Source organism: Rattus norvegicus, chromosome 5, assembly GCF_021556685.1.
Source record: "Rattus norvegicus strain SHRSP/BbbUtx chromosome 5, alternate assembly SHRSP_T2T, whole genome shotgun sequence".
NCBI classification, from domain to species: domain Eukaryota; kingdom Metazoa; phylum Chordata; class Mammalia; order Rodentia; family Muridae; genus Rattus; species Rattus norvegicus.
In genome coordinates this window covers 127,180,215-127,199,649 of record NC_141538.1, presented here as the reverse complement: position 1 = coordinate 127,199,649, position 19,435 = coordinate 127,180,215, and the positions used below count along the sequence as shown (strand labels likewise).

General features: G+C 46.8%; 2 long non-coding RNA genes across 2 annotated transcripts in view; one reads left to right on the top strand and one right to left on the bottom strand.

Annotated features, from left to right (window-relative positions):
• The window catches only part of LOC148005961 (uncharacterized), a 23,606-nt gene extending 10,822 nt beyond the window's left edge, over positions 1–12,784 (bottom strand). The window contains exons 1-2 of the long non-coding RNA XR_015621030.1: positions 12,648–12,784; positions 1,200–1,602 (exon numbers count right to left, since the gene is read on the bottom strand). This is a non-coding gene — a long non-coding RNA (uncharacterized LOC148005961). The remainder of the gene's footprint in view (positions 1–1,199; positions 1,603–12,647) is intronic.
• LOC148005960 (uncharacterized) lies at positions 6,898–19,435 on the top strand. Its single transcript, XR_015621029.1, has 3 exons — positions 6,898–7,065; positions 8,584–8,690; positions 18,850–19,435. It is a non-coding gene; the product is annotated as an uncharacterized LOC148005960 (long non-coding RNA).

The following is a 19,435-nucleotide window of genomic DNA, read 5'->3' as shown; positions in this document are numbered from 1 at the left end:
CTTTTTTTTCTTTTTTCTTTTTTTTCGGAGCTGGGGACCGAACCCAGGGCCTTGCGCTTGCTAGGCAAGCGCTCTACCACTGAGCTAAATCCCCAACCCCTTGGTGGCCAACTCTTAAGGTGGTGTTGGTTGTTAGTGGTTGGCAGTGTGGGTGATGACAGAGGTCCCAATATGGAGTGATTTGGTGAAGGTGGTGATTGTTTTGATGGTGGTCATGGTTATGGTTAGGTTTAAATCTCAGCTCATGTCCAGACAGAACACACCAAGTCAACATGGTTCCACGTGGAGAGGTTTAATGAGAGAAGAGTAGCAGAGGGGAGAAGTAAAGGCCGGCCCTGAGCATGTGGAGGGAAGGGGGAGGGAGGATGGGAAGAGAAGGGACAGGGAAGAAGGTACGAGAGCAGAGAAGAGGAGTAAGAGCAAGACAAGAGAGCGAGGGGGACCAAGCAGCCCCTTATATAGTCAGGCACAGCTGGCTGTTGCCAGGTAACTGTGGGGCAGAGCATACCTGGCTGTTGCCAGGTAGCTGTGGAGGTAGAGCTTAGACAGAATACCAATAGTTATAGGGAAGGCATAAAAATGGATGATCCATGGTGTTAGGATAAAGTGGCAAGGGGTGGGTGTACCTTTGGTGGGTTTGTGCCAATGTGTATGGGTGAGTAATTGCGCCATTCAATGGACCTAGTGTGAAAGGTTTATTGGGGAAGAGCAAAAGGCTGTCTGGGAATGAGGACATAGGGGAAGACAGAGGCAGACAGATAGAATGAGAGAGAGAGAGAGAGAGAGAGAGAGAGAGAGAGAGAGAGAGAGAGAGAGAGAGATATCTAGGGTAATTGGGGCCTTTGATGCACATCTGTTGTACAGTAGAGGGTGACGTAAGCTGCTAGCTCCCTTAGGGCAGGCCCCTGCTAACACTTGGGACTCTGGGCTCAGGCACGCTTGGATTTAAGCCGCCGACTCAATTCCTGTCTTGGTTCATTTTCTGTGGCTGTAATAGAATGCCTAGGCTGGGTAATTTATGAAGAGAGAGGTTTACTTAACTCATAGTTCCAGAGGCAGGGGATTCCAAGATCTGATGGTTGTCCCTGGGCCTCATGTAATAATAAAAATCTGGCGGAATCACATGGAGGGAGCACACTAGAGTTGTGGGCTGAACAGGGAGAGACAAAGAACTGGACCACGCGTTTCTGGAAACTCACCCATTCTTCCAAGAGCAGGTCAAGGTGGCAAAGACATGAATTCCTCTTGAAGATTCTATGTCTCAATACCGCTAGACTGGCATCCAAACTTTAGCACAATTGTTAGTGATGATTAGCTACACAAACCCCTCCCAACTTTGGCCTTGCTGTTCAGCCCGGAGCAGGTTGGCTGCTTCTCTTTGTCTCATCCTCTGTTAGGTGAGAAGTCTTCACGGAGCCTTTTTCCTTCCTCACTCATCCAGCACTGCAGGGTGAGACCCGGCATCCGCATCACCAGCACAGCACACATGGTGCTGAGGAGTGGCATCCATCTTGGTTCCGGAGTTGCAGGTGAGTGCAAATCAAGGACGATGGACTTGCAGGCAAGCAGTTCTCAACCTGGAGGTCCTTCCACAGGGGTCACCTAAGGCCATTGGAAAACAGGTTTTATAATACGACTCATAACCGTAGCAAACTTACAATTATAGAGTAGCAATGAAAATAATTCTATGGTTGGGGGTCAGCACAGCAAGAGGAACTGTATGAAAGGGTCGCAGCAGAAGGGATGTTGAGGGCCACTGCACCAGGTAGATGACCGGGAAATCTGTGACACTTTGCCCCCTAAGTCTACCACAGCAGGTAGAGTGGGCAGGGTGAGGTAGAGAGGGACTTAACATCCTGACTGGCTTTGAGTAACGGACTCTTTAGCGCTTTGTTCAGTCTCCTGTGGCCTTCAGTTCCTCTCGGTCAGCTGAGTTCCTGATATTCTGAGGACATAAACGGTTTGACTTGAGAATCAGGAGAATAGCCAAATGACAAGGGAGACTTGTGATTCTCGATGTTGCTGGCCAGAGGCAAGGACATGCCCAAGGTTATCAAGATTGTTTATCTCCACTTTGTGGAGTAGAGAGAAGAAGGGGGAGAGGAAAACAGAGAGGAGGAGGGGAAGCTGTTTAGAGGAGTTGGTTCGGGATTTAATCAAAAGCATTCAATAGCGGGCTAAATTCTGCTTGGCTTGTCAGTGCCTGCTCCCTCCCACCTCAGGATAGGAATCTACTAGAAGGGTATAGGGAAGTTTCCAGACCCATGGATGTCTTGAGGCAGCCAGGAAGGCTGCCTGTGATGTGGCTTGGGGTAGGAGGATGCTCAGGTATCACCACCTGGACTTTTGTGGAAGACCTGGCCCCAGGCTGCAACACTGCCTGATAATAAGGTTTATCTGTGTCACTCTTTCAAAGGCGAAGCCCAACAGGCATAGCTAATGGGTTGGCCTTAGGATGCGTCCAGACTAGAGAAACCAAGCAGAGTACCAACTTCCTGCTGAGCCTCTAGTCTGCTCCGGGGATGGGGATGAGGGTGGGTGGGTGGGGTGAGGGTGTTTGTGGTTTCTGCAGCATAGGGAAGCTGCTTGGATGTCTAGATTTTCACACTCAAAGTAATCCATCTTATCTTCACAGCACACACAAAGTAAGATAGAATAGTCAATGACTCACCCGTTGAAAGCACTGGCTGCTCTTCTAGGGGACCTGGGTTTGATTCCTACCTTGTACGTGGCAGCTCTGGTCTAGGGCTCTGATGCCCTCTTCTGGCCGTCATGGGCACTTGTGTGTACAGACAGGCATACAGGCAAAACACCCATATACATACAAGGAGATGGAGAGCGGAAAAGAAGGCAAAGACCCACGACTGGCTTTCCATTCTCCTCCCTGAGGGCACAAGGGGAGCTAGGCTAAGAAATCCACACCTACATTGTCTGTATCAGGGATGGATGAGGGAAGAGCTCTCTTTGCTTGTGAAGGTGAGGGAGGCAGCTGTCGTCTGGCCTCCTGTAAGCATCTCCTGGGAAACCCAGGGGTTGTAGCATCCCTGCAATGTTATCTATTTGGGGCTGACAGACCGCTTCTCCCTGGGAAGGAATAGGTGTGTCTCTAGGACTAGGGCAATCTTTGAGGTTCTTAGCTGTAGTTAGAAATAATACCCAGGGTTTGTTTTTTGTTTTGTTTTGTTTTGTTTTGTTCTTTCTTCCCTAGGCTCAGGCTTCAGGGAAACATATTCCAGAGGCTCTGTCTAGACAGGAACACAAGATTTTAGGTCCCAAGAGATAAGTGTCCCCCTCATTACTAAACATTCATGGCATCTGGACTGAGTCAGCATGAGGGAATGGATCACTGCAGAGTAGACATCGTTCTATAGCAGTGGCTCTCAACCTTCCTGATGCTTCGAGTCTTTAATACAGTTCTTCGTGTTGTGGTGACCCCCAACCATAAAATTATTTTGTTACTACTTCATAACTGTAATTTTGCTACTGCTGTGAATCAGAATGGAAACATCCGATATGTAGGATTCTGATATACCATCCCTGTGTAAAGGTCATTGGGCCCCCAGGGGTCAAGACCCACAGGTTGAGAACAATAGGTTCTCAGTCCATTGAGACACCACTTGCATCTGTCCAGTCCACTGGCCTTGCTTCTTGACAAGAGCAACAATTCCACCTGACAGTGTAGCAGCAGTCATTACTGGCTGAGAAGCCATGCATGATGGCTGGTGAGGGTACACTGTGCAGGATCTGTCTGATGGCTGGCCTGGATCAACCCTTCTGAGGCTCATCTGCCCTGTGTGGCCAAGAAACACAGCCCTAGTGTGGAGAGCTTAACGCCCAGGAGAGGTACCTTTGTGTAAGGACACATACCCCACCAGGGTCGCCTCTGACACCTCCCCCAAGGCCTTATCTGCAAACATCATCTGGTCAGCCGGCTTCCCGTGACCATGAGGAACACCTGACAAGTATCAACTTGTAGACAGTGAAGCTTGGTTTGTGGTTTTGGAGTTTTCAAAAGTCGGTGATGGATGAGCCCCATTGCTGTGTATCTTTGATGACATTCATGGCAGGAACGTGTGGGAGAGCAGTCCGATCAGTTGGTGGCTGAGAACAAGAGAGAAGGGGACCCTGGGTTGTTGGAGAATGTGCTCTTCTCCCTGTCGTGAACTGAGAGACTTCTTTACATTTCATCTTCCAATAGTGCCAAGCTGGAGACCACGCCTTCAACCTCCGGGTTCATTCACTCCACCTTAGAGCACCCTAGTGGAGGTAAGGGCCTCAGAGTATAGCTGAGTGGGAATCATGGCCGAGTTCTCCTCGGGGCTCTTTATCCCCTGTGTTGACTCCTTGCTTCCCTGTCCTAAGCCCTTCCTTGACATATGCCTCAAGAAAGCTTTGCCTCAGATCTTCCCTGTAGGGAACCTGTGCTAAGCTAGGCTTATGATCCAGCAGTGACATGGGCACAAGTCATAGAAGCAACCTAAGCTAGAAAATGACTCTAGGGAAAAGCTTCCCGCCTGAGGGACGAGTGGGAGGGTCTGGAATGAAGAGTCCACCTTTTGCTAAGTCGTACGCATGGCCTGGCAGCACGGCTCTAGGTGTGGGCAGACTGGAGCATAGCATCAAAACCCTCCTTTAGTTAGGAACTTACACTCACGTGGGTGGGGTCAAACCACAGAAAGACAGGGTGTGGGTGGGGCTGGGGAGGTGGCTCAGTAGCTACAAGCACTCACTGCTTTTGCAGAGGATCAGGGTTCAGTTCCCACACCCACATGAGGCTCACAGCTGCCTGTCACTCCAGTTCCAGGGAATCCAACACCTCCGCCTGGCCTCCATGGGTATAAAACTCATGCAGGCACAGGCACATATGCATAAATGAAAACACTTTTTTTTTTAAATTGTAAAAAGAGAGATGGGCACAAAAATAGACGTATGACTCTCATGACACAAATGATGCATTTGCTCTCACGACAGAAAGCAACCGGGGTCCCAGAGGATGTTAACACTGAGCATGAAGACAAGGAGGATCAGACTAAAATGTTGTAATAGGAGGGCTAGTGACCAGATGTGGCAGGCATGTGAGGCCCCCAGGTCTCCTAGGCTCACGGCATGAGTACCTACTTAGTCTCCTGTGCTCTGGGGGTCGGTAGGTCTCAAAGGCCTCCAAGGCCAGGTTTGCACTCGAAACTTCTTCCCTTCTTTTGTTCCCATCTCTTTCCATCCCCTCCCCCTGCTTCCTCTTCCTCCTATTTACCCCTCTATATACCTCCTGTGAGCCAGCGACTGTTCGAGGAATTGGTGGTAAAACTAGTCAGACTTTGTCCCATCCCTCGACAGTGGCATATAATGCACGGTCATTCTAACGTGTGTGAGGAGCGATACTGTGGCCATCAGACTGGGGCTTCTGCGGGGATCCCAGGAAGAGGCTATCTTTTGTGATTCAGCCTGAGACAGAGGACGGATTACAGAGGGGCCAGGAGAACTCTGGGCAGGATGGGAATGCTGCCGGTGGAATAGGGGCAGGGCGGGTGGGTTGGGCTGTGGTCAGAAACACCAATGCTTTTAGGAGGTCATCTTGAAGCCAGCAACTGCTCTTGCCACTGTCAAGGATATTGGCCAGCTGTAGAGAGCTGAAGGCGAGGGTGGGACTATCGCCAACCCTGTGGTCAATCATTAGTGACTGATTATAGGTTAAGTAACAGGGTGACCCTGTTTGTTCCATCCCCATGGAACAACTCTGGCCAAGAGTCTGACAGGAGGAAACAGATGTGGGAGAGAGTGGCTGAGAGGCAGGGGAGAGCTGCTTCCCCAAAGCAGGACATTCGAGATCCAGAGAGGCATGTGGGAATAACTGCAACTATTGTCCCTTATCTCTTGACTGCTTTGAAGGGCACTCGCTGCTGCTTCTTCGCTGTCCTGCCAGTGTCCTCTGCCTTCTGTAAAGCCGCACTGTCAGCCAGCTTCCTGTTCTGGTGGAGTTTTGAAGGTCTAAAAAGATTAATTTAAACTGTGTGTTCTACGTTTGTGAGAGGTTAAAAATAACACACGCTCAATGGTTAAGAGCATTGATTGCTCTTCCAGAGGTCCTGGTTCAATTCCCAGCAACCACATGGTGGCTCACAACCATCTGTAATGGGATCGGATGACCTCTCTTGGTGTGTCTGAAGACAGCTACAGTGTGCTCACATACATAAAATAAATAAATAAATCTTTTTAAAAAAAAGAAACATTTCACTTTAAAAAATAACACTCACATACATATACATACTCATTCACATACACACTCATACACACATACTCATACACACATACTCACATGCACACACATACACATATACATACACTCATACACACATACATGCACACACATACACATATACTACATACACTCATACACACATACATATATATGTGTGTGTATATGTATACATATATATGCAAATTCCTATTTTCTTTAAACTTTACACTTGACAGAAGCATTTCTGATCCAAGGGCCTCTAGGCCCTAAAGAGAAAAATAGCCAAAGTTCTTCTTAACCACTGAGCTACCTCTCTAGTCCCTCAAAATATTCTTTTTTTTTTTGAGGTGGGTGCAGCGAACTTTATTGATGGTATTAAGAGAGTAGGGAGGGCTCCCTAAGCCTCTACTGTTACTATGGGGGTCTGGGGTGGGAACTGTGAGGGAAATGCTCAGTGTTGGGGGCCAAGCTGGGTCAGGGACTCCTCAGCAACTGCAGGCCTCTCTCTTACTCTCAGTGTCCTTGCTGGGGTGAGTGGTCCAGGGTTTCTTACTCCTTGGAGCCCATGTAGGCCATGAGGACCACACCTTGTTGTTGTCATAAAGGAAATGAGCTTTACAAAGTTGTCATTGAGAGCAATGCCAGGCCCAGCATCAAAGGTGGAAGAGTGGGAGTTGTTGTTGAAGTCGCAGGAGACATCTTGGTCCTCAGTGTAGCCCAGGATGCCCTTTAGTGGGCCCTCAGATGCCTGCTTCACCACCTTCTTGATGTCATCATACTTGGCAGGTTTCTCCAGACAGCATGTCAGATCCACAACGGATACATTGGAGGTAAGAACACTGAAGGCCATGCCAGTGAGCTTCTGGTTCAGCTCTGGGATGACCTTGCCCATAGCGTTGGCAGCACCAGTGGATGCAGGGGTGATGTTCTGGGTTACCCCACAGCCATCATGCCACAGCTTTCCAGAGGGGCCATCCACAGCTTTCCAGAGGGGCCATCCACAGCTTTCCAGAAGGGGCCATCCACAGCTTTCCAGAAGGGGCCATCCACAGCTTTCCAGAGGGGCCATCCACAGCTTTCCAGAAGGGGCATCCACAGTCTGCTGAGTGGCAGTGATGGCATGGACTGTGGTCAAGAGCCCTTCCATGATGCCAAAGTTAAGCAGTTGGTGGTGCAGGATGCATTGTTGGCTTCTTGAGTGAGTTGTCATATTTCTCATGGTTCACACCCATCACAAACATGGGGACATTGGCTGAAGGGACAGAGATGATGACCCTTTTGGCCCCACCCTTCAAGTGAGCCCCAGCCTTTTCCATGGTGGTGAAGACGCCAGTAGACTCCATGACATACTCAGCACCAGCGTCACCCCATTTGATGTTAGCGGGATCTCGCTCCTGGAAGATGGTGATGGGCTTCCCGTTGGTGATAAGCTTCCATTCTCAGCCTTGATGGTGCCGTTGAACTTGCCATGGGTAGAGCCATACTGGAACATGTAGACCATGTAGTTGAGGTCAACAAAGGAGTTGTTGATGGCAACCATCTCCACTTTGCCAGATGCAGAGAGGGCAGCCCTAGAAACCAGTCACCCAATATGGCAAATCCATTCACACCGATCTTCACCATCCTGTCTACTGAACAAGGCTGGCCCTGCATGAGAAGATGCTGCTGTCTCTGGAACAGGGAGCCCAAAATATTCTTAATATATTGACAAAAGTCTTAAGTGCAAGGTTTCTATTAACGCTGGACTACATGTAAAGTAATGGGTGTGCATGTCCGCTAATGATCCTTATCTTAAGTTCCCTTTTTATGGTGAGGACTGCAGGAGGTATCATCTCAACAATCAGGAACGTGTAGCATCTTGTCTTCTCAGGATCTACGTGCACTGCGAATGCATGTGTCACTGTATACGTGTGCTTGTGTATTGTTCACTAGGTACCCAGTTGACTTGTAAGGTCGCGTGCAAATGACAGTTGTTAACTTGGCCCCGCTTCTTTTTGGCTCACAGGAAAAGTAAACATTTAGTGGGAAAAGTCCCATGCGACTGTCCCAATGGGCTAAGGAAGCTCTGCCACACGTCCAACATTCTGACTGAAGGGACAAAACACTGGCAAAGGACGAGGAGACGTTTAGTTAATGTGACCATTTTGGTAAAACGAACACCCTAGATTTTTCTTTGGGGGAATTAAGATGAGCTTTAAATTTTAAACTGAAAAGAAAAACTTTTCGAGGGACAATATATACGTAATTACATATTTCTAATCAAGATATCTCTTTAATTCTTGTCTCAATCCTGTTCCAACAACATGATCTCTACATGATCTCAACATGAATATAAATTAAAATTTAAGAGATGATCGCTCCTGCTCCAGGGATGTTCTCCGACCGGATGACTGTCCTTCGAGATGCTAAACTTCCTTCCAAAGATTAAGAGGATGACTTATGTCTATGCTTTTAGGTATGTGCTTTATGTATGTATGTATGTATGTATGTATGTATGTTATGTATGTATGTATGTATTGTGTGTATCTATGAATGTATATGCTGTATGTACTGGATATATGTCTATATGTATGAGCTGTATATATGTATGTATGTATTATATGGATATGTGTGTGTATATGTGCTGTGTGTGTGTGTGTGTGTGTGTGTGTGTGTGTGTGTGTGTGTATAAAAAAATTTTAGCCCTGGGTTCGGTCCCCAGCTCCGAAAAAAAAAGAAGCAAAAAAAAAATTTTAGGAATTTTTTTTAAATCACAGTGGCCTCTCAAAAAAAAGATTTAAAAATTCTGTTTCAAGACTTACAAAGAGCTGGATGTCATGATGCTTGGTTTTAATTCCAGTATTGGGGAGGCAAAGGCAGGTGGATCTCTCTGAGTTTGAGGCCAGCCTGGTCTATAGAGTGAATTCCAGGACAATCAGGGGTATGTAGAGAAACCCTGACTAAAAAGACCCAAACCAAAACCAAAACAAAATTAACAAGAACAAAAAACAAGAAAAAAATTTATAAAATATCTTAAGGTTCACAGACAGTCTTAGGGTTTACAGGCAATATTGTGTTACATTACCTCAAAATAATATATCAGGGACAATTATTGATATACGGATTTAGTTTTTTTTTTTTTTTTCTTTTGGTTCTTTTTTTCGGAGCTGGGGACCGAACCCAGGGCCTTGCGCTTACTAGGTAAGCGCTCTACCACTGAGCTAAATCCCCTGCCCCGATATATGGATTTAGTTTTTAAAAAGTGAAAGATAAGGGGGCTGGAGAGATGACTCAGTGGTTAAGAACACTGACTGTTCTTCCAGAGGTTGTAGGTTCGATTCCCAGCACCCACAGGGCAAGATCACGACCATCGCCAACTCTAGTCTCAGGGAATTTAATTCCCTCCTCTGGTCTTTGCCCCCAGGCAAAACACTTACACAAAAACAAATCTTTGTTTATTTAAAAACAGCCTAGGTAAAATCCTTGTTAAATTATTAACATGCTCACTACAGAGGTAAACAAGACTTTTACCTCTATTTCTAACTGTTAGCTATTTAAGATGACATTATATCCACTTTCTGCGTTTTAGATAGAGTGTAGCCTTGTTAGAGGGAATACACCCTTGGAGACCACTGAACCTTCTGGAAGCTGATTAATTGATGAGAACTTCAATTGCAAAGAGATTGAATGCTGCAGGTCCAGAACCTAATTATGATCATCTTGAGCTATCTTTGGCCCCACCTCTGCCTGACCCAACATGCTGTGACTGACAGCTAAGACTTTTTGAAATGTATCCAACTTATCAGATTCTAATTTCCACCAAGTAAAAGGCTACAAATGGCCTCAGATCCCATACGAGGCCTTCAGCGGAGGTTTTCCGGCCTTCCTGCAACCCTCTCCTTATTTAATGTCCCGTGAGAGATTAAAAACAACAAATAATAAAATAGAAAAATTTATATCAATGGGAATGAACACTCCTGAAGAGAAGCCGTGTTTGTAGAGGAGGACTAACTGGTTAGAGCTCAGGTCCTAGGGAGGTTGGAATACTGCAGGTTCCCAGGTTAGTTAGCTTACGGTGGGCTAGTTCTGGCCCTTGGGCACAGTCACTCCTTGCCCACCTCTATGTTAGAAATAACATCCTGTGACTAATAGACAAAAACCTTTTGGAATATATTAAGAGACCACTAGCTTCTGCCAATCTGAAAGCTAAGAATATCATCAGATAGCATCTTAGGCCTCCAGCAAAGTTTCCCCTCTCTCACTGTGACTAATGCTCTGATGTAGTCACCAATGCATCACATTCAATTAACTAATTTGTTTGCTTTCAGTTTTGCAAGACAAGGTTTATCTATGTAGCTGTGGCTGTCCTGGAATGCATTCTGGGAACCATACAGGCCTTGAACACAGAGACACTCTTGCATCTGCCTTCCAGGTGGACCAGTGTACTTTGAACTTGCCTTGATTTATGACTTTCCCAGTTCTGTAAAACTATAAAAACTTCATGAACCTGCTTCCTCGTTAGAACATGGAATTTGGAATAACGTAAACCGTGGTCACTCAACATAACTTTAGAGTAAAGGATCTCCCTCATTTCAAGATGGCGCTGTACATTCTGTGTTGATGACAAATACTGTAAAGAAAGTTATTTAAAACTTACTGTTTAGGGGCTGGGGATTTAGCTCAGTGGTAGAGCGCTTACCTAGGAAGCACAAGGCCCTGGGTTCGGTCCCCAGCTCCGAAAAAAAGAAATAAAACTTACTGTTTGCTTCTGGGGTTTTCTCTGCTGTAGTTTTGGGCCAAGGTCAACTTCAGGAAACTGAAGCCAGGCACGTCAGGCATTGGGGACTGTTGCAATGCATTTAAAGAGCAATACCCCGACTTATGCCTTTCTTTGTCACTATAAAAACTTCATCAGACTGTCACCATCTTGGAACATGGAATTTGGAGTGGCTTAAATCTATGTTCTCTGGCTTTTGTCACTCATAGTTGGCGCTATAATAAATTATCTCTAATCTCCTTTGAGGTAAATGCTGTGTTTTTGTGCAGACAACCCCATAGACTCTCAGCTGGAGCCATCCCCTTGATGGACTCACACTGGCGTTAGTGATTCAGCAGATCCTAGGAACATCCTGAAAGTCTCCATGGCAGTGGTTCTCAACCTGGGGGTTGCGATCCCCACAGGGGTCCCATGTCAGATATCCTGTACATAAGATATTTATATTACAAAGATTCACAACAGTAGCAAAATCACAGCAATGAAAATAATTTTATGGTTGGGGTGACCACGACATGAGGATCTGTGTTAAAAGGTTGCAGCATTAGGAAAGTTAAGAACCACTGAAACTATAGGGCTGCCTGGTCCATGCAGATATAGTCTAAGAGAATGCTGTGCTCCATTTGTGTGTGTGTGTGTGTGTGTGTGTGTGTGTGTGTGTGTGTGTGTGTGTGAATGTGAACGTGACGACATCATGCGGCTGGAGAGGGTGCCTTAGCAGGCCCATGCTGAGGCCCTCCCACCCCCCTAGGTATCAGATCTATCATAAAATGAAGTTTATTTGGGACATAGGAAGGGGGATCTGGTGAAGAGAGTAGAGGCAGAGAAAGAAAGGGGACAGAGAAGGACAGAACGAGAGGAGAAAGAAAGGGGGATCTGGTGAAGAGAGTAGAGGCAGAGAAAGAAAGGGGACAGAGAAGGACAGAACGAGAGGAGAGGAGGAAGAGGCTGGTTGGGAATAGGGAGAGAGAGAGAGAGAGAGAGAGAGAGAGAGAGGAAGGAGGAGGAAGAGGAGGAGGAGGAAGAGAAGGAGGAGGAGAGGAGAGGAGGGGAGAAGATGAAGGGTCCTTTTATACCTGAACCATTCCTAGAGGAAATGCTAGCGCGTGCGTGCACACACAACACACACACACACACACATGCACACACACATACAGACATATACACACACATACACACACAGACACACACATACACACACATATACACATACACACATACATACATATGTATAAAGCTCTTTGCTCCAAATATATACCTATGATGAGGCTTAATTTAGGAATCAGGCATAGTGAGAGATTAAAAACAGTAACAAATGAGAGAGAAAACTTATAACAACACACTTCAGGGAAAGACTTTAAGATGCCGACAATTCCTAGAGTATTTTCCCTGCAGTATTTTTGGATCAAGGTCAACTTCTGGAAATCAAAATAGCTACCGCAGGGGACTGCTATATTTTCCTGCCTTGAGGCCCTTGAAAGATCACAAGCAGTTACTTTCTCTCTCCCAAGCACTTCCGCCTGAATACCCTGTTCACAGCCCACCTTTCTAGACATTTCTAAGAGGTTAAATTTGTTACCTCCCAGGCTTGTGGGCCAGGAGTCCAACTGGGTTGTCTTCCTGTTTCTCAGAGGCCTAGATTAAAGTCTGTCTGCTTACCTCTTCTATGAGGAATTGAAATAGAGGCAGCTTCCTGGTCCCTTTAGTCCTAGCAGAATTGAGCTCTCAGGCCTTGCTTCTTGCTGCTGCAGACCTAACCTCTGCACACTTTCTCAGTTGTCCCCATGTGAAATACCCCTGGGCTGTGAACGCCTTCTGCCACAGGAAACAGCCTGAGTCAATGAACCTCCTTCCTGCTACTTCCCATGATTGTAGGAATGGAAAACAGATGCCAAACCTGTCCAGCATGGCCTGACAGACTCCTTTTGTGGCAGTTTATCAAATAGAGGTTCACAGAGGTTTGAGCTAGACCCTAGTATCCACCAAACATAAGAGGTCCATCTCAGGCAGTGAGCATTGTCCATGACCTGAATCAGATGAACATCTAGGCTAATGTCACCTTCATGTCCTCTTGCTTTCTCTAGGTACCTTGCTTCCTGAGTGTATACAATGTGAGTGACTTTTTTCTAGCCACCTCCTCATCATCTTGCTGGGTCCCATGGTCACCTTTTTTCTTTCTTAGTTTTTATTTATTTTTTATTGTTTTTTAATTTACATTTTAAATGTTATTCCCTTTCCTGGTTTCCAAATTATAAGCCCCCTATCCCATCCCCTTCTTCTATAAGGGTGTTTCCTTCCCCATCCACTTCCTCTTCCTTCCCCCACCCAATATTCTCCTACACTGGGGGTCCAACCTTGGCAAGACCAAGGCTTTCATTAGTGCCCAACAAGGCCATCCTCTGCTACATATGCAGCTGGAGCCATGGGTCTATCCATGTATAGTCTTTGGGTAGTGCTTTAGTCCCTGGGAGCTCTGGTTGGTTTGTTGTTCTTATGGGGTTACAAGCCCCCCATAGTCACCTTTTTGAAGTCACTTGTATCTATTCTGACTCATTCTCCAGGTAGCACTGGGAATTCTTTTTAAAACAAAGGTTCCTGTGTCAAACTGGTGCGACTGCATCTTCCTGGTTCCTCATTGCTGTCAGATGTATTTGCCCCATGAGCCCCTCGATGGTGCCCCAGCTTCTCACCAACTTGTCCAGACTTGGCTTGCTCTTTCCTGCCCTCCTCCAAGACTCTAGCCACTGGGACTTTTCAATACTTCTGATGAATCAGATTCATTCTCACCCCAGGGCCTTTGTATACACTGTCACAGTGACTTTACTCCCCAGAACTCAGCTCAGAAGTCACTGTCGTGGGAGTCCTTTCCTAAAGTTCCGTCTCTTTGGAATCCATTTTCCTGTCAATTGCTTTGGATTCCGCTCCATTTTAAATGGTATAATTATAGGATTTGGGGGATTTTAGCTAAGACGACCTTGAACTTCTGATCTCCTGGTCTCCACCTCTCAGGTGTGGGAATTACAGGAGCATACCACCACAGTTGGTTTTCAGGACTGTTTGAGTAAGGTCTGTCTCAGGCCGGAACCTGTCTGCTGCATGAGGTAAGGAAGTGCTGTGCTGTGCGTGCATATGTATGTACGTGCGTGCGTGTGTGTTGTGTGTGTCTGTTTCTCAGCATCCTCTGTGGCACCCTATTCAGGCAACTACACTGCCTAGCTTGTCAGGAGAGCCGGGAGTCTAACTGGCGTTCTCTGTCAGCCTCCGCCCTCTGGTGCGTAGGGAGAGCAACCCAGCCTCCCTTTAATTTCTGTTTTACACACTGTGGATCCCGTCAGAGCATAGTGCTGGAGCACAAAGTAGGGACAGCTTGAACTGTACTTAACCAGCTGCCCTGCGTGGGCAAGAGTGGGACTGGGTATTTCGAAACTAATGTAAATCATTCACCTGCCCACAGGAGGGAGTCATCAGCCTCTGGATGCAGCAGGAATTGAGACTCCGATGGCAACTGTAGCTCAGTGGTTGTATACCAGTGGCCCTTGCTGCTTATTTCTTGGCTATGTGTTTTATAAATACAATGGGAAGATTACTAGGATTCAGTCCACTAAGGTTGGTTTGAGTCCAAATGTTTCAAAACCTCGAGCCCATGGATGAAAAGTAAAAGCTGTCACTGCGAGGCCACCAGGGGGCAGCACAGTCAACAAGCGGAAGTGAAGTGCTGGGTTGCTCTCCCTACCCGCCAGAGGGCGGAGGCTGACAGAGTACTCCAGTTAGACTCCCAGTTCTGACAAGCTAGGCAGTGTAGTTGCCTGAGTAGGGTGCCACAGAGGATGCCGAGAAATAGACACACACAACACATATGCACGCACGCACGCACGCACGCACGCATGCACGCACGCACGCACGCACAGAGCAGCACTTCCTTAGCTGCCTTGGCTCTGGTTGTCCAGCCCTGGAGTTGGCATCTGTCTCCCCTCCCTGCTTCCTTCCACCCTCAACCATCTGCATGCTCACCTCTAAGCAAGCTTCAGTGGGACCCAGGTAGACAAAGGACACTCTCCCAGTTTGAAAAGTGCTGGTTGGCAACTAGGCCAGGGACTAGGGTTAGACAGTAGGACATATGGAGGGACCCTGAGTCTGGGCAGTGGCTTAAGAAGATGACACAGAGGGGTGGGGGGCTGAGCCTGAAGTGACCTAAGTTGCTGCAGGGTGGGGTGGGGGTGAGGAGTGGGGGATGGGTGGGCAGGGAGTTGAAGTGGGGGTGTAGGAATTCAGAGGTGCCTGACCAGAGAGAGACAGGTTGGGTTAGGGGGTGGTGTGTGTATGGGGTGAGAAGTACTAGACTAGGGTCTGGTGACATGGGTGTTTCCTGGGTAAGGGGTGGGGCAGCTGAAGCATTCTGACCCCCAGACAGGGATCTGAGGAAGGTAGATGTTCACATTTATGTGTCCTGGGCCAAGGTGGTGGAGCCCAAAGGCAAACATATTAGCAAGAATCTCAGCCTAGATCAGGGACACCTGGACAAGATCAAGTAGTGACGTTTTTCCAGGGCTGTGAATGGTGAAACTAGCTGGTCTTTACTCCAGTGGACCTTGTCTTTCCTGGAGATGCTCAAGGAGGATCAGAGCAGGACAGAGAGCAGCGCTCCCAGCATGCTTAGGAGCAGTGAATCCTGTCAGAGCTACTCAGGTCTGAGTGATGGGAGGGCAGGCAGAGACTTAGAGTGCAGGGGTAGACAAAGGTTCCTCAGAGGTGGCAGAGAAGATCCTGCCCCCATGTCCCTGAGCTCCACTTTCACCTGTGGAACAGGAAGTGCTGTCCATGTAAGAGCCAAAGTTAACCTGTAAGCCCCACTTGTCCCAAGGACAATTTCCTGGAAGCTGTAGTTCTGGGGCAATAGCCACACGCTGTCACTTCCCTAAACTAGTTTGCTTGAATCAACTAGACCAGATGTAATTGAGCACAGGTAGGCAGGAGGTACATAGTGTCCCCACTATGCCAGGGTGTATATTTGCCCTTGACCAGACCTAGAGGGAATTGCAGTGAATTATGGGTTTTGCCTTTTTAACCTTCTGCAAAATATGACTCATGTCTATCACCTGGGAATCCATGGATAGACCTCGCCAGAATCCATCTTTCTGACCAGTATTTACTTAAAGCTTGCTTTAAATTTGGCTCAAAATCGTGGCTTTTCTCTCACAGATTTCACGATTACCATCTACTCCTTGCCATTCTGATTGGGCATGCTGTTCTAGGCCCTGAGAGGCAGGCAGTAGCAAGGGGTACCAAGTGGGCCCCTAGACCTTTTGCTCCTGATCACCTCTGACGCTGTTACCCTGGGCCACTGATGACCATCCCTGAGGGCTCTGGGCTGCAGGGTGGTTGGTTAAGTAAATCGGGCAGCCTGTGCCCTGGTCCTGGAACATAGCTTGTGGGGTGGCCACTGAAGCCTTCTGCTTTCCCTGATGGCAGATCTCACCACGAGGTGGCGCTCACTGATTTTCTGTTTGTGGGTTTAGATGCAGAGATGAGACGCAGGGTTTCATTCATGAGGGGATGGAGAAACGCACTGCCACTGAACTACATTCCTAACACGTCTGGATTTTTGTTCCCATCCCTTCAGCAGGCACACAAGCATGTTGCTGAGCAGATAGAAGGAAGGGTAACAGTCATCACGAGTCACCCGGCTGGTACTAAGGGTTATGTTATCTCATACTCTAGCTTCTTGCCACATCTGCGACTATCCTTCCTCTTTCTGCTGGAGAGGGGCAGGTTAGGATTTCAAGACCAAATAAAGGTCCTCATTCAGGAATCCTGCTGGCAGTCAGCCACCAGCGGCAGCTGGCACAGCCCTGTAGACAGCTGTGTGACCTTCAGCAGGTCATCCATCCTGTCAGAGCTTCAGAGGGGGAGTAAGGACAACCAGAAACAGTGCTTGAATTTTGTTTTTGTCAGAGTTTCCCAAACTCAGTGTACACTCCTCCCCTTAGATGTTCACGTTCCCTGACTGCCACCTGACCTCTGTCAGGAGACAAAGATGTCTATGAGGCACAACCACCCTCAGAGGCCCATAGTCTGGGAGTCTCCTGAGAATGTACCCTTCTTAAGCTTGGCATGTGAATGGCTTTTCTTAGGTCTCTTGGACAATGTGTGGTCTCCGAGGGCTGGGGTCTGTATTCATGAGTTCAGAACAGTGACTTCAGCTTTCTTTAGTAGAACAAGTCTCCTTCTCATCTATTCCTGGGACCTGTCAGCACTTTGGCATTAGGCTGGCCGCTCCTGGTGAGGAAATTGCTGACTCCTGTGGCTTCCAGGTTGGGCTGCCAAGGAGAGCTGGTCAAGGCCTCCCAAGGTGACTTAGTCTCCTGCAGACCTGGCTCATAACCTCAGTACCAAGAAACACTGTCCTCTCGGTCACTTGTGGCCTCCAGGACAGTAGCCACCTGAGGTACCTCTTCTTGAAGTTCCCAGGAAGGGTTGGCCTAATCCCTATGTTTAGCTTGCCTCCTAATCAGGAAAGAGTCATCACATGAGTGGATTGCACAGGCTCTGATTTCATGGCTGAATTCCTCCATGGATACTGGATTCAGCCAAGGATGACATTGTTGAGAATGATGGAGAGGGTAGCAGGCGAGTCCTGGCTGTGGAAATAGGTTACTGGAGGAATCCTCTGAAGGATTGTGAAGTCCTGCATGGCTGCTGTGGAAGGGACAGTGTGACATAGTCCCTCCTCAGCACAGCCAGCAGGGTGTGGGCTTCCATGAGTGTTGATGGTTGCTAGGCATAAAGCTTATTTGTATAATAATGTACATATTTTCATGTTCCTCCTTCGGGGAATTATCTCCCTGTTAAGGTTAATGACTCTGCAATAATTAGAAACAGCACAAGTCTGGGAGGCGAGAATGTGTTCCTTAGCAAAAATGGTAAACTGTGACCTTCAGGACAACCCTTAAGGCTGTGGGAAAGAACTCTGAAAATGAGTTCAAGAATGTATAATTTCTCAACTATGCAAATAGCACTGAAATAGACAGAGGAGGATGTAAATGGATAGCTGAAGAATGAGTCTGGAGACGTGTTCATTCGAGGAAACAGGTGCTACACATAAGTCCACAGAGGACGCCTGGAGGCACTGATCTTCAGAGATGGATATATGAAGTGGTTTTGGTTCTCTTACAATCTTAGTTGGCCCATTTTTGTGGTGGTTGGTGGGTTTCTTTTAATTGACATTGGAATAATATAGAGATATTACATTACAGATTGAATCTTAAGTTTTTCACATGTATGTTTCATTATTTATTATTTATGCCTGTATAGAATGCTAAAATTAAACAGCTTGCTTCTCCAGGTTTATTTAAGAAAATAAGGATGCAATATGAATTATATTAGGGGTTTCATGGACCTAAAATAACAAAGGTATCTGTACTAATGAGCCAGCTTGTCAGAAAGATACAAAGGCAGGCAAATTTCTGAGTTCAAGATTAGCCCCAGGACAGAGTGAATTTATGTCGAGGCATGGTGGGGAGTAGTAATCTCAGGACGGGATCCTACCGAGTTAAACTTATTGTTTGTGCTTACAAGGCAATCAGATCTCTGAGTTCATTGCTATGTTAAAAAAATGTACTTGCGCACTCTAAGAATCAAGGGAGTAAGATTATAAAATGTTGATTCATGGGATAATCAAAAGGGGACCTTGGGTAATGATTAAATTGATATATTAACAAAAGACTGGGGTTTAGATCACAAGAGCTGAGCTATTTACACAGCTGTCTGGAGAACCAACAAGAGCAGAATACAGGGCTGTTAGCTTGTATTCACAATTGATTTTGAGTTGTTCTTTTGGTGTTCCCAAACACCCCCTCTTCAGGAACCTCTCTCCAAGCTGAGGCTCGTCCTTGGCAAAGGATGGGTCTTTGCTCCTGCCCTTTCTCTGCTTCCTGAATATCCAGAGGAGGACTGCTTCGTGACCTTCACCACGTGTTCCTGTGATCTTCTGTCTCACTCTATCCCACAGAGAACAGAGACAACAACCATGGACTCAAACTCAAACCTGCAAAACCATAAGCCAAATTAACCCTTCTTCCCTTTAAATATACACAAGTATTTGTCACAGTGATACAAGCCTTGCTAAGAGTCTCTGTTCTTCTGTCCTCGCCTCTGACAGTCTCTGTAGAACACCAAGACTCTTCCTTTCTGTCCTTGTAAACCCTGATGTTTAGGAGATGTTAGCCCAGACTCTTCCAATCTGACCTTCATAACCACCCACCAAGGTGGGAAGGGTTAAAGGTAATTTAGTCCCCATTATTTAACCAATTTATAATCGCTGAGTTATTTTTAAAATTCAATTCGTGTTTCTTTAACTTGTATGTAAGGAACTTGCTGAAGCCCTCTATAGATTCTTTCGTATTTGCTTATTAGACAATCATATAAGCAATAATAAACAATTATATTTT